The sequence below is a fragment of the Cucurbita moschata genome, unplaced genomic scaffold, assembly GCF_002738365.1.
Source record: "Cucurbita moschata cultivar Rifu unplaced genomic scaffold, Cmos_1.0 Cmo_Scf00001, whole genome shotgun sequence".
NCBI classification, from domain to species: Eukaryota; Viridiplantae; Streptophyta; class Magnoliopsida; order Cucurbitales; family Cucurbitaceae; genus Cucurbita; species Cucurbita moschata.
In genome coordinates, this window is record NW_019268517.1 from 3,801,919 (window position 1) to 3,812,296 (window position 10,378).

Here is a 10,378-nt window from a genome sequence, read left to right on the forward strand (position 1 = left end):
AAAAAAAAAAAAAAAAAAAAAAAAAAAAACATGGTGGGCATTCTATTTGGAGGCATCAACTAAACAAGGTCAGTATAGTTAGAAGAATTGTAGTTATTTGAAAAGTTATCGTGTTGAGCATTCTATTTAGAGGCATCAACTAAACAAGGTCACTAATATAGTAAGAAGAATTGTACTTATTTGAGAAGTTGAGTTTATTTCCATCCAAACGTACCACCAAAGAGCTCTAAGGCATTTGACTAAAACACTCTAGTTTTGTCTTTGAACCACCAACCATCTTGCCCTACCTTCCAACATCATTCTTTCTAACCCAAACCTTTTATGATCGGAAGTCCAGACCTTCAAAGTGAAATTTGATGGTTCGAAATACACCGAAACAAATAACTGAAGTAGAAAGAGCAACATGAGGGGATAGTTCCTTTGAACGTAAGAAACTTAAGCACTATGCTTTTCATTTCTTTTTGTGGTTGTGAATAAAGCGTACATCTTTATTGGGGAGAAAGTGCCAACAATTTTCCTGAACTTTCTCCACAAGTTAATAACTCTCCTAAGCAAAGCATTGACCATTTTCCTAAACTTGGTCTACAAGTTGCTAATGTCTAACAATTCTCCTAAAGTTGCTCCACAAATAACTTCTTTTATTAAGTCAAGTTTATTGACTCAGAATCTCCCACTTTCGCTTGACTTTGCTCGTGATTTTTCTCTTCGAGCAACTCCTATATCTGTAAATTTAATTCTTGCTAGGGTCTTGGTGAGAATATCGGCACGTTGCTCTCTAGTTTCACCTTTGCTTGGTCCTTGATCAACTTCGTCTTCTTTAGAAGAAATTTCAATTTCGTAACATGCAATTTCTTCCACTCCTCTTTTACATGTAAGAATTCCATTGTGAGGTACTACAAGTAATTTAGAATTTTGGGAACAACATTAGTCTGAAGCAAGTTGGGCGAACCAGCTGGGTATTTAATAGAAAGGGCCTGAACAAGTTGGTAATTGTCACCCTTGTCATCATTGGATTCTTGTTTCTTTTTAGGTCTTCCTCTAGGTCTCTTTGGTCTCTTTGGCTGAGATGACAAGTTCGATGTCCCATTTTTCTTATGCTCGGGTGGCCTTCCTCTAGGTTTCCTTAGTTGAGATGGTAGGTTTGATGAAGCACACCGACTTGTAGGTTGCTCTTCGCTGACTAAAGTAGCCTTTGGTTTTTTCTTAGCTCTGTTATTTGGTTCCTTCTTCTCTCGACCCATTGATTTCTTCTACCCTTTCTTGCCGCCAATACCAATGGAGGCTTCTAGAAGATGTTGATGGTTTTTCATTAGTATCTTATACGGATGGTTTTGTGACTATGTTACCTTCATCAATAGGACTCCGTTCCCGTCGAACATATTGAAGAACGACTAACTAACTCAATTTTGCTGCCTTCTTTTGTTATTTGACCAAGGCTAATAATTTGCTCTTCAAATCTTGGGATCTAATATAGCTTGGTTAATAGATGTTGATCGTCGTTCTTGCACTGGAACAAGATGGATCCTTTGTCTTGGATTGGTAAAATTGATCCATCGCCAAGCTTCATATTTTCAATGAGCTTCTCATCAAGCTCCTTGAACTTTGCTCTATCTCCAGTAATGTGGTTGCTCGCTCTGTTATCTAGATACCACATGTTGGACTCCTTTCGGTTTTCTCCATCTGCGAGGAGGTTCACCATAGCCTTCTCTTCATTCAACATCAAGAGGTTAAACATCTTCTCAGCTTTGTGCGTGAATGTGAGGTTTGCCTCCTTGTTGCTTTTCTTGTTGAGACACTTTGTCACATAATGCCCATATCTTTCATAAGAGTAACACTTGATCATACTCTTGTCCTTACAAGGGTTGGGATCGTCATGGGTTTGTGAGGCATTGTCATGACCTCCTTTGCTGCCACATTTGCAGCCACAATCGTGGCCACGCCCACGACCTTTGTTTTCTTTGTTGTGACCGCCCCGTTCTTGTACTTGAAAAGGAAGAATCAACCATATCTTTCTTTTTCGTCTGTGTGAGCCACTCTTTGTGTGTTAGTAAGAGGTGCTTCTCCTCCTCTCTGTTGTCGTAACCACGAATTCTCTTCTCGTGGGCTTTAAGATGACTAATGACCTCCTCAACCAACATGTTCTTGAGGCCGCTGAGTTGTTCGATGGAGGTAACAATTTACATAAATCTTGGTGGTGGCTCGAAGGAACTTCTTGATGATGGAGATCTCCTCCACCTTGTCGCCTAACGAATGGATGTAGGTAACAATCATTGTCAACTTCATGACAAAGTCGTCTATTGTCTCACTGGTCTTCATATGAGTAGCCTCGAACTCACTTTTCAAGGTCTGCACCTTTGCTTCCTTAACCCATTCCACACCCATATCCATTGTTTGCAGCATCTCCCACGCTGCCTTTGTTGAGTCTTCTACCATCATGAGAAGGATGTCCTCCGGGAGTGGTTGGTAGATGGCGGTCAGGGCCATCCTATCCTTATGCTCCCCAACTTCGTTACCATGTTCGATGGCGTCCTATACGCCTTGTGCTGTAAATTAACACGCGTCTTTATCAACCATGTTACGTAGTTATTCTTCGTGAGTAACGGGTACTGGAGCATTGCACTCCCATCCTTTCCACTCTTTATTGTTGTCACATCTCCTTCGACGACGGTGTGATGACGATATTTGTTTCGACATCGTATTTCTGATACTAGATGTTGGTTTAGACCCTTGATCGAAGTACGCAAACAAATAATTGAAACAGAAAGAACAACTCGAGGGGGGGAGTTTATTTGAATGGAAGAATCTTAAGCAAAATGCTTTTCATTTTTTTTTTTTTTGTTGTTGTTGTGAATAAAGCGTACATTTGTAGACTATTTATAGGGGAGAAAACGAGGATCATTTTCCGAATCTTTCTCCTCAAGTTAATAAGGACTAACAATTCTTCTAAACATAACCCTAACTATTTTCCTGAACTTGCTCCACAAGCGTAATTGCTAATAGTTCTCCTAAAGTTGTTCCACAAATAATTTCTTTCACTAAATCAACACAAGTTTGAGGGGAGAAATGATTGTAAAGGAGCCTTCTTTGGACCTTATCTAGGGTGTTTATGCTGCCGAAATCAGCTACTCAAAGTAAAAAATTACTCTCTTTTGGGAATAATCCTTCCTGGAGAAGGTTTTGCAACCTTGAGGCCGACATTCTTCTGTCTTAGTGGAGGGCTAATGAAACTGATTTGACCGAGAAATATGTTGTTAGATCACCTTTCAGCTCAAGTTAACTCATCCTCAAGTTAAATGATGAAGTTGGGAAGCAGTGCACAAATTGCGAAAGTCAATTCTTTTCTTCCCATGATTAAAAAACACTCCAATTGAAAATGTAGCTTTGAGCTCGTGAAAATACCAATAAAAGATGCAAGGAGCGCGATAGATCTTGATGTTAGAGATTTATTCATCCCTTGAAAACCTTGTCTTTGTTTTCTCAAAATTAACGACTTGACTAATCAACCTTTCTACAAATCAAGTTTATCTTCAACCTCAGAACAACATACTCCATTTGGGATTGTTTCAAGGCATGGATTTGATAGCTATCTTCTAGGTTTCATTTGTAAGGAAAACCTAAGCTTGGTTGGTGGTTGTAAGTTGGTACAATAAATTTTAAGTAGGATCTTCATGACCATAGTAGAATATCTTCATATTTACGGATTAACCTTTCATTTTAACCAGAGATACCAAAAAAAAAGCAAAAAAAAAGCCTGAAATAGCATTTAACCAAAGGATTTTTATTCTCTTTATACTTTTATTGAGGACATGAACGCCCTCAAAGATTGGTCAAGAGGGCTGCAACTTCTGTAAGTATTTCAATTTAACCATTACCAGGGGGAAGGGCATATGTTAGGCATCTTTCAAGGATTTTGTCAGAGAGAACTGCAACTCGGCTAAAGAGAATAACTCAAGTTCCTACTTTGGATCTTGCCATTGGTGTAGTGCTTCCAAGGAAAAACAATATAGAAACATTTTTACCTTCTTAGATTATTTAAACCTCCTCGTGCCTTTCACCATCTCTAAGGATAAAAGATTCAACAGTTATGGAATTAGAAAAAAATATATATATTTGTAAGAGTAACTAGAGTAATCTTCATTTGAATTGGTAGGAGAAAAGAGAGACCTTTAGCTTTGGCATCAATATTAGTGTTTTTCCATCTCCAAATCATGTCGAGAGATGGCAAGTTCGATGCAAATAGAAGTTGGTGGAAGAAAACTGACGAAGGGACTCCTGCAAATTATGACCTTCGCCCGGAATGTGAGCAAATATATCATGTCGATCATATTTCTACCGAAGTCAAGCACCTACAAGCTTAGAAGAAATACCCTAGTCGTACTTGGATGAAAACTTAAATCTGGCTATTATAAATAAACCATACTAGTTTGTGCGGAAGAAGAATTATCCAGCTAGAATCCAACACTTGGTGAAACCAACCAGACTAAGGTAAAGTGGTATTTTATAGTTGCATTCAAAAAACCTATCAGACTATTTTGGGCCATAGTTTGTTCTTTTGGGTATGAAACAGTGTATTAATCACAAAAAAGGAGGAACAACTTAGGACCAGGGTTAAAGAAAACCTCCTCTCAGAAACTACAAAAGATTAAAATAGAAGTCTTTGAGTTGTTTAATGGTCACAAGAAAGCTATAATCACAATTTTTTTTTCTTATAGTTAGAGCACCACTAAGAAGTTGTGTACAGTACACTACTACAAAAAGAATCCTGAAAATTCGGCTTATCTAAAAAAATCTTATGGTTTCTTTGCTTCCAAATACGCCAAAGGGGACTGTGCAATTCTAAAGAACTATTGCTTTACCTTTGAAAAATGTACTCCCGAGAGCCTTTTAAAGGCAAGGGTCAACTTTTAAAGGGAGGCAAACATCTTGACTCTTTTGGTCTATACTTCCTACGATCTTGTGCCAAAGAGCTTTTTTTTTTTATTTCCTCCAAAGAGAACCTCTAAAGTCAGGTAGAGATGAGGTTAGCATTTGTTATAGAAATACCATTAAGAGGCCTTGATCGTCCATATTAGCAAACCAACTGAACATTTCTAGTTGTACTTGCTTGCAGTGTACCAAGCGTGCTTCTCCTGGAAGGAGCATCTAGCAGCCCTAGTAAGTGCTATTGGGTATGCTTCATGCATTGTCTTTGAGCAACCCTCTCAGCAACTAAGAAATTCATTTGAGAAACATGGGGACTAGTTGAAGCAACGGTGTGAGGCATATTACTCTAATTGGGTCAATGAGAAATCATTCCTCCTTTTAGTTGGAATTTTATGTGGTTCACTCACAAAGATATCCAAAGAATTTATTCCTAGATTTGAGATTAAGAGGAATGTATAACCAAGCCTGCCATAGGTTCAGTTTCAATTTACATTTGTAATTTTCTTAGATTTTCCATTGATATCGTTTTTCTGAATAAAAATGGAACTAGACAAGAGTTAAAGAAATGAAAAAAAAAAACAAAGTTGTATTTCTTGTTTTCAGTTTTTCTTTTGGATTTATGTGTGATAGCAAATTTCAAAGGTTAGTGTTCTGAAAACATAAATTTGAAAACGAAGTTGTATTTCATGTTTTTAGTTTTTTTGGATTTGTGTATTCTCCCAAATAATTTGGACTCATTAGTTCCTACGAGCGTTAAAGAGGTAAGAGATTGATTTTGTGATATTTATTCGAAATTTTACCCAAGGAAAAAAGATTGTGACCTTGTGTTTCTAAGTGCCTTAGCACTTATCTTCTCAATGTTGATAATTGTTTACTACTCTTGAGGGTATTCCAAAGGTCACTTCTTATATTTCGATTGTTGATCAATGCAACATTGGATCAGATGGAACTAATGTTGCAGAATTCTTACATCCTTCTACTGTCAGTCTAACAAATGACACTTCCTCTCCCAGTGATGAAAACTCGGACAATGAATCTAAGTTGAGTTAAATTGCCTGAAACTGGATAGTTTCTTTATTTTAGTCATGCGCCAAGGTGATCTTTTCTAAAACTAATGAGAAAGCAAGACTGCTAATTTCAGACAGTGTGAAGCAGCCAAATTATTCTTTGGACTTGGATAAGTTTTCTATGGTGCATCAACTGTCCTGGATATCCATCACAATTTTGCATCGTCAACTAGATGCATTGTCACCAATGTAACCTTTCCTTCTTTTGTCACTGTATTCATGGCTTAGAATTACTCTTCGAGATTGAAGATAAAGTTCTTTAGACCCTTGGTATCTGAACCTCACCAAAGGGCTTAGGCTCTTTTAACTGTTACCTTGTTGAATCGAATCGTACTTCTTGTTGGGATTTGGTTTTCTACCGCTCTCATGGTGAGGCTAAGTCTGACGCTCAGATTTGCCATTAGAGTAAATGACCTAAAAACTAGTGCAAATGGCCTTACAACTAGTTTCACATATGCACTAATAGAAAAAGGAGGAGACCTTCTTTCCTCACTGTAATTAAAAGATGCTCCATCCAATTCATATTATCTAGAAAACTAGCATTCTATAAGGATAGTCGGGAGAGGTCTTAAATAAGATTTTATAGATAGAATAAATGCCTTATTAATCTTTAATCAATTCTTGGCCTTGACAACATAAGGGAAACATTCACTTCTCCAAAAAGTTTTGGAATCATCTGAACTAGTGCTTTCTAGGAGCTGTCTATATCTATGAAATGCTCCTATCCTACGCTGAGCCACCAGGTCATGTGATTTTGTTTTAGAATCTCACCATGACCATCAACTCTTGGGCTGACATCCCATCTAGGTCGAAAGCTTCCGCATTAATCTTGTTAGTTTTGGTGGCAATCTCATCTTAGGCGATCTTCCAAGTATCAAACACAGTTGAAGGAATGACCATGATTTAAGGAATATTTGTGTAATTTTATTAAATAAGGGAAGTCATTGTTTACAGACTAGCAATACTTTTAGCAATGTACAATTTCATGCTTCTTGGCGGTGTATACCAATACAAAATTCTTTTGTAATTACCCTATATCTATGTTTTTGAAAGGTTGAGATGGCTTTTTGCAAGTAGTTCTTACGGAGGGTCTTATCTCTTCTTCCCCTGTCCTTAGGTTGTCTCCCTTCTTTTTTCTTTTTTTTTTGGATTTTATGCACCTCAAAGTTTCTTATAATAAAATAAAATAAAATAAATACCTTTCCTAGAGGAAAAGTATTTGCTTCAAGATTGCTCGAGACAAGCTGACTCCTACCTTTTCATTTGTTATTATTTTTGAACAAGAAACGAAACATTTCATTGAAAAAATGAAAAATAGATTAATGCTTGAAGAATACAATCTTCACAAGGGAGGGAAGATGAAGTCAACAACAAAACAAGACCAAGCTGAGAAAACAAATACAAAAGAAATACAATGAACCTTAAACTTTGGAACTGACAAAAGGGCATAACCCAACAACGAAAAGAAACAATAAAGAAGGAAATAAAGACAATCCAATTGATTAAACTCAGGTAAGTCTTTGATGGAAAGATCCAAGAATAGGCCATGAGACAGACAACTTCAAAACTTTTGAACTGACAAATTTAACAGCAAAGCAAACAAAATCAGATATGAGATTGATTCTTCTTATTTCTCCCTTCTTCAAAAGCAGAAAACCAAACCTTGAAGACGTCCTTCAGATTACTGAGCTTAGAACTAAAAACAAAACCTGCCCAACTAAGAGAATGAACTTGAAGAAGAGGTTGAACAAAAACTGCTCCACACACCGGTTGACAAAACCAACTGAAGAGGAAATGAGAAGAAGGGCCACAAAACAAGCTTGAGAGTCTGGACCATGGAGATTTTTCAAGCATCCTACTTTTGGTGACTAAACCATGAGAATAGTTACATTATTGAGCAACCAAGAATACTAGAGAATTGTTACTGTTGGTGATTAGATGATAATTGTCTGCATTTGCAATCCACAAACCTCAACGAGAGAAGAAAATTTGGCTGGAATTTGGGAAGAAATCTAAGGTGAAACTACTCTGCTGGACACAAGAACTCCTTTCTCATTAACTTCATTTGATAAATATATTTTCAAAAGCTTCTGCAAATGAAACCTTCACAAACTAATGAATTATGTGTGATGGCCTTCTCTTAGGATAATTGGTAAAGTCTCGAAGATGGTTAGGGAAAAATGTTTGGGGAGTTATTATTATTATTTTTTGAGAGAGATATAGACTCTTCCTTGAATGGAATGTATATTTGTTTGATTCCTAAGAAGCAGAGAGCTAGAAAGGTCAAAGATTTTTGTTCAATTTGCCTTTTCACAAGTATTTATAAGATAATTGCCAAGGTGTTCGCTGATTGGTTGACAAAAACACTTCATATGATTTCTAGTTCTCAAGGGGCTTTTGTCATAACCATATAGATTTTGAATCAAGATCTTATTACCAATAAATGTTGAGGATTATGTAAACTGTAAGTAGGAATAAGTTATTTCTAGATTGATTTTGAGTAATCTTATTATAATCACACGGATTGTAACTTTCTTGAAAAAGATGCTGGGGACGACAGGCTTTGGTTACAAATGGGGACGACAGGCTTTAGTTACAAATGGAGATCTCAGATGTGGTCTTGCATAAGAATCGTCAATTATTCCATCCTTGTGAATGGAAAGCCAAGGGGTAAGATTTTTGTGTTTAGTGGTCTTAGGTAGGTTGATCCTCTTTCACCCTTTCTCTTCTTACTTGTAGTGGATGTGCTTAGTAAGATGATCTCGAGTGGAGTGGGGAGAGGTGTAATAGAGCGGGGTCAGATAGGAAGCAGTAGGTTGCTCTTTGGAAAACGTCATTGTTAATCTTAATAGCTTCTTGTTCTTCTTTGAGGCTGTTTTGGGTTTTAGGATTAATTGGGGGAAATATTTGGTTATTGGTCTAAATTGTAATTCCTCAACGCTAGCTTGTTGGGCTTTGGTAGTTGGGTGTGAGGTGAGTAGTTTTTCCTCCTATCTTGGCCCCCCTATAGAGCATAATCCTAGAAGCTTTGATGATTTAGAATCTTGTTGTGAAAAAGATCCAAAACGCCTCTCCTCTATGAAGGAATCTTTCTTCTCTAAAGGAGGTAGCTAAGTCTCACCCAATTTGTTTTGGATTGAAACTCGATCCACAACCTTTAGTCCCTATTTTGGTGATCTTGAAGTTGGAAAAATTCGGAGGGATTTTCTATTGAAAGGTGTTGAGGAGGGTGGGGCTTACATTTAGTGAATTGGGAGACTCTGTCTACGTCAATGGAACAGGGAGGTTTGGTAATCTTAGACTTCGTAAGGATGCCCAATTGTCTAAGTGATTACGATGCTTCCCCTTAGAGCTTGATGCTTTGTGGCATGAGGTTATTGTAAACAAGTTTGACATCAATCCTTCCGATCAAAACTCTAGTAGTAGACTTTTTAATGAGATCCTATTGGGTAAGTGATTATGACACTTCCTCTTGGAGCCGGATGCTTTATGGCATTAGGTTATTGTAAGTATGTTCTCCATCCCTTTGCTCACAGCTCTAGTGGTAGGCTTATGTGGAACTTCTAGGAATCCCTAGAAAGCGATTGAAATCAGTTTTACTTTCTTTTCCCAGTGGTAGGCTTATGTGGAACTTCTAGGAATACCTAGAAAGCGATTGAAATCAGTTTTACTTTCTTTTCCCAGTTTATGAAACATTCTTACTGGGCTGGAAAAATATTTTGTTTTGGGAGAATCATTGGTTAGGTAATGGCCCCTTCTGTTCTGTTTTCCCTCATTTGTATTGTCCGTTTGAGGTTACATATGGTGGCCTCTATCTTGGTGGGCTTTTTTTTTTTGCCTTCTTTGAGTTTTATTCGGCCTGTCAGTAGGGAAATTTTTGACGTTGTGTTTCGTTGGGGGATTTCTCAATTATTTCGGGGAGGAGAGATTTTCATTTTTGGGCCCCCCGGTGTGTCAGTGAGGGTTCCTTGTAATCCTATTTTCCTTCGTTTGAGAGAACCCTCTTTTCCTAGGCTCTGTCTTTATTCTTCGCTTTTGGAAGGTGAAAATTTTCAAGGTCAAATTTTTTTGTGACTGCTTCTACTTGGAAAGATTAATATGATGGATGTATTCAGAAACATTAGTCTTTTTTGGTGGGACCACATTGTTGCATCCTCTAAAGGTGCATGAACATGGATTTTAATCATATCCGTAGGAGATGCCTGTATGCTCCTTTGTTGTGGGATCACACTTTCAAGCTATTATGGCTCTCTTTCTCAGGCATTTTTTTTGGTATGCCGTTTTTGTTCTTTTGTTTTCTTTGATGTTTCTCAGTGAAAGCGGTGTTTTTTTTTTTTTTTTTTTTTTTTTTTTTTTTTTTTTTTTTTTTTTTTTTTTTTTTTTTTTTT

The 10,378-nt window shown here is 37.2% G+C and overlaps 1 protein-coding gene across 1 annotated transcript in view; it reads left to right on the forward strand.

Moving 5' to 3' along the window:
- Positions 1–10,378, forward strand: part of LOC111444561 (endoribonuclease Dicer homolog 1) — a 27,219-nt gene that overhangs the window by 3,558 nt on the left and 13,283 nt on the right. The gene's annotated exons all lie outside the window — the stretch shown is intronic.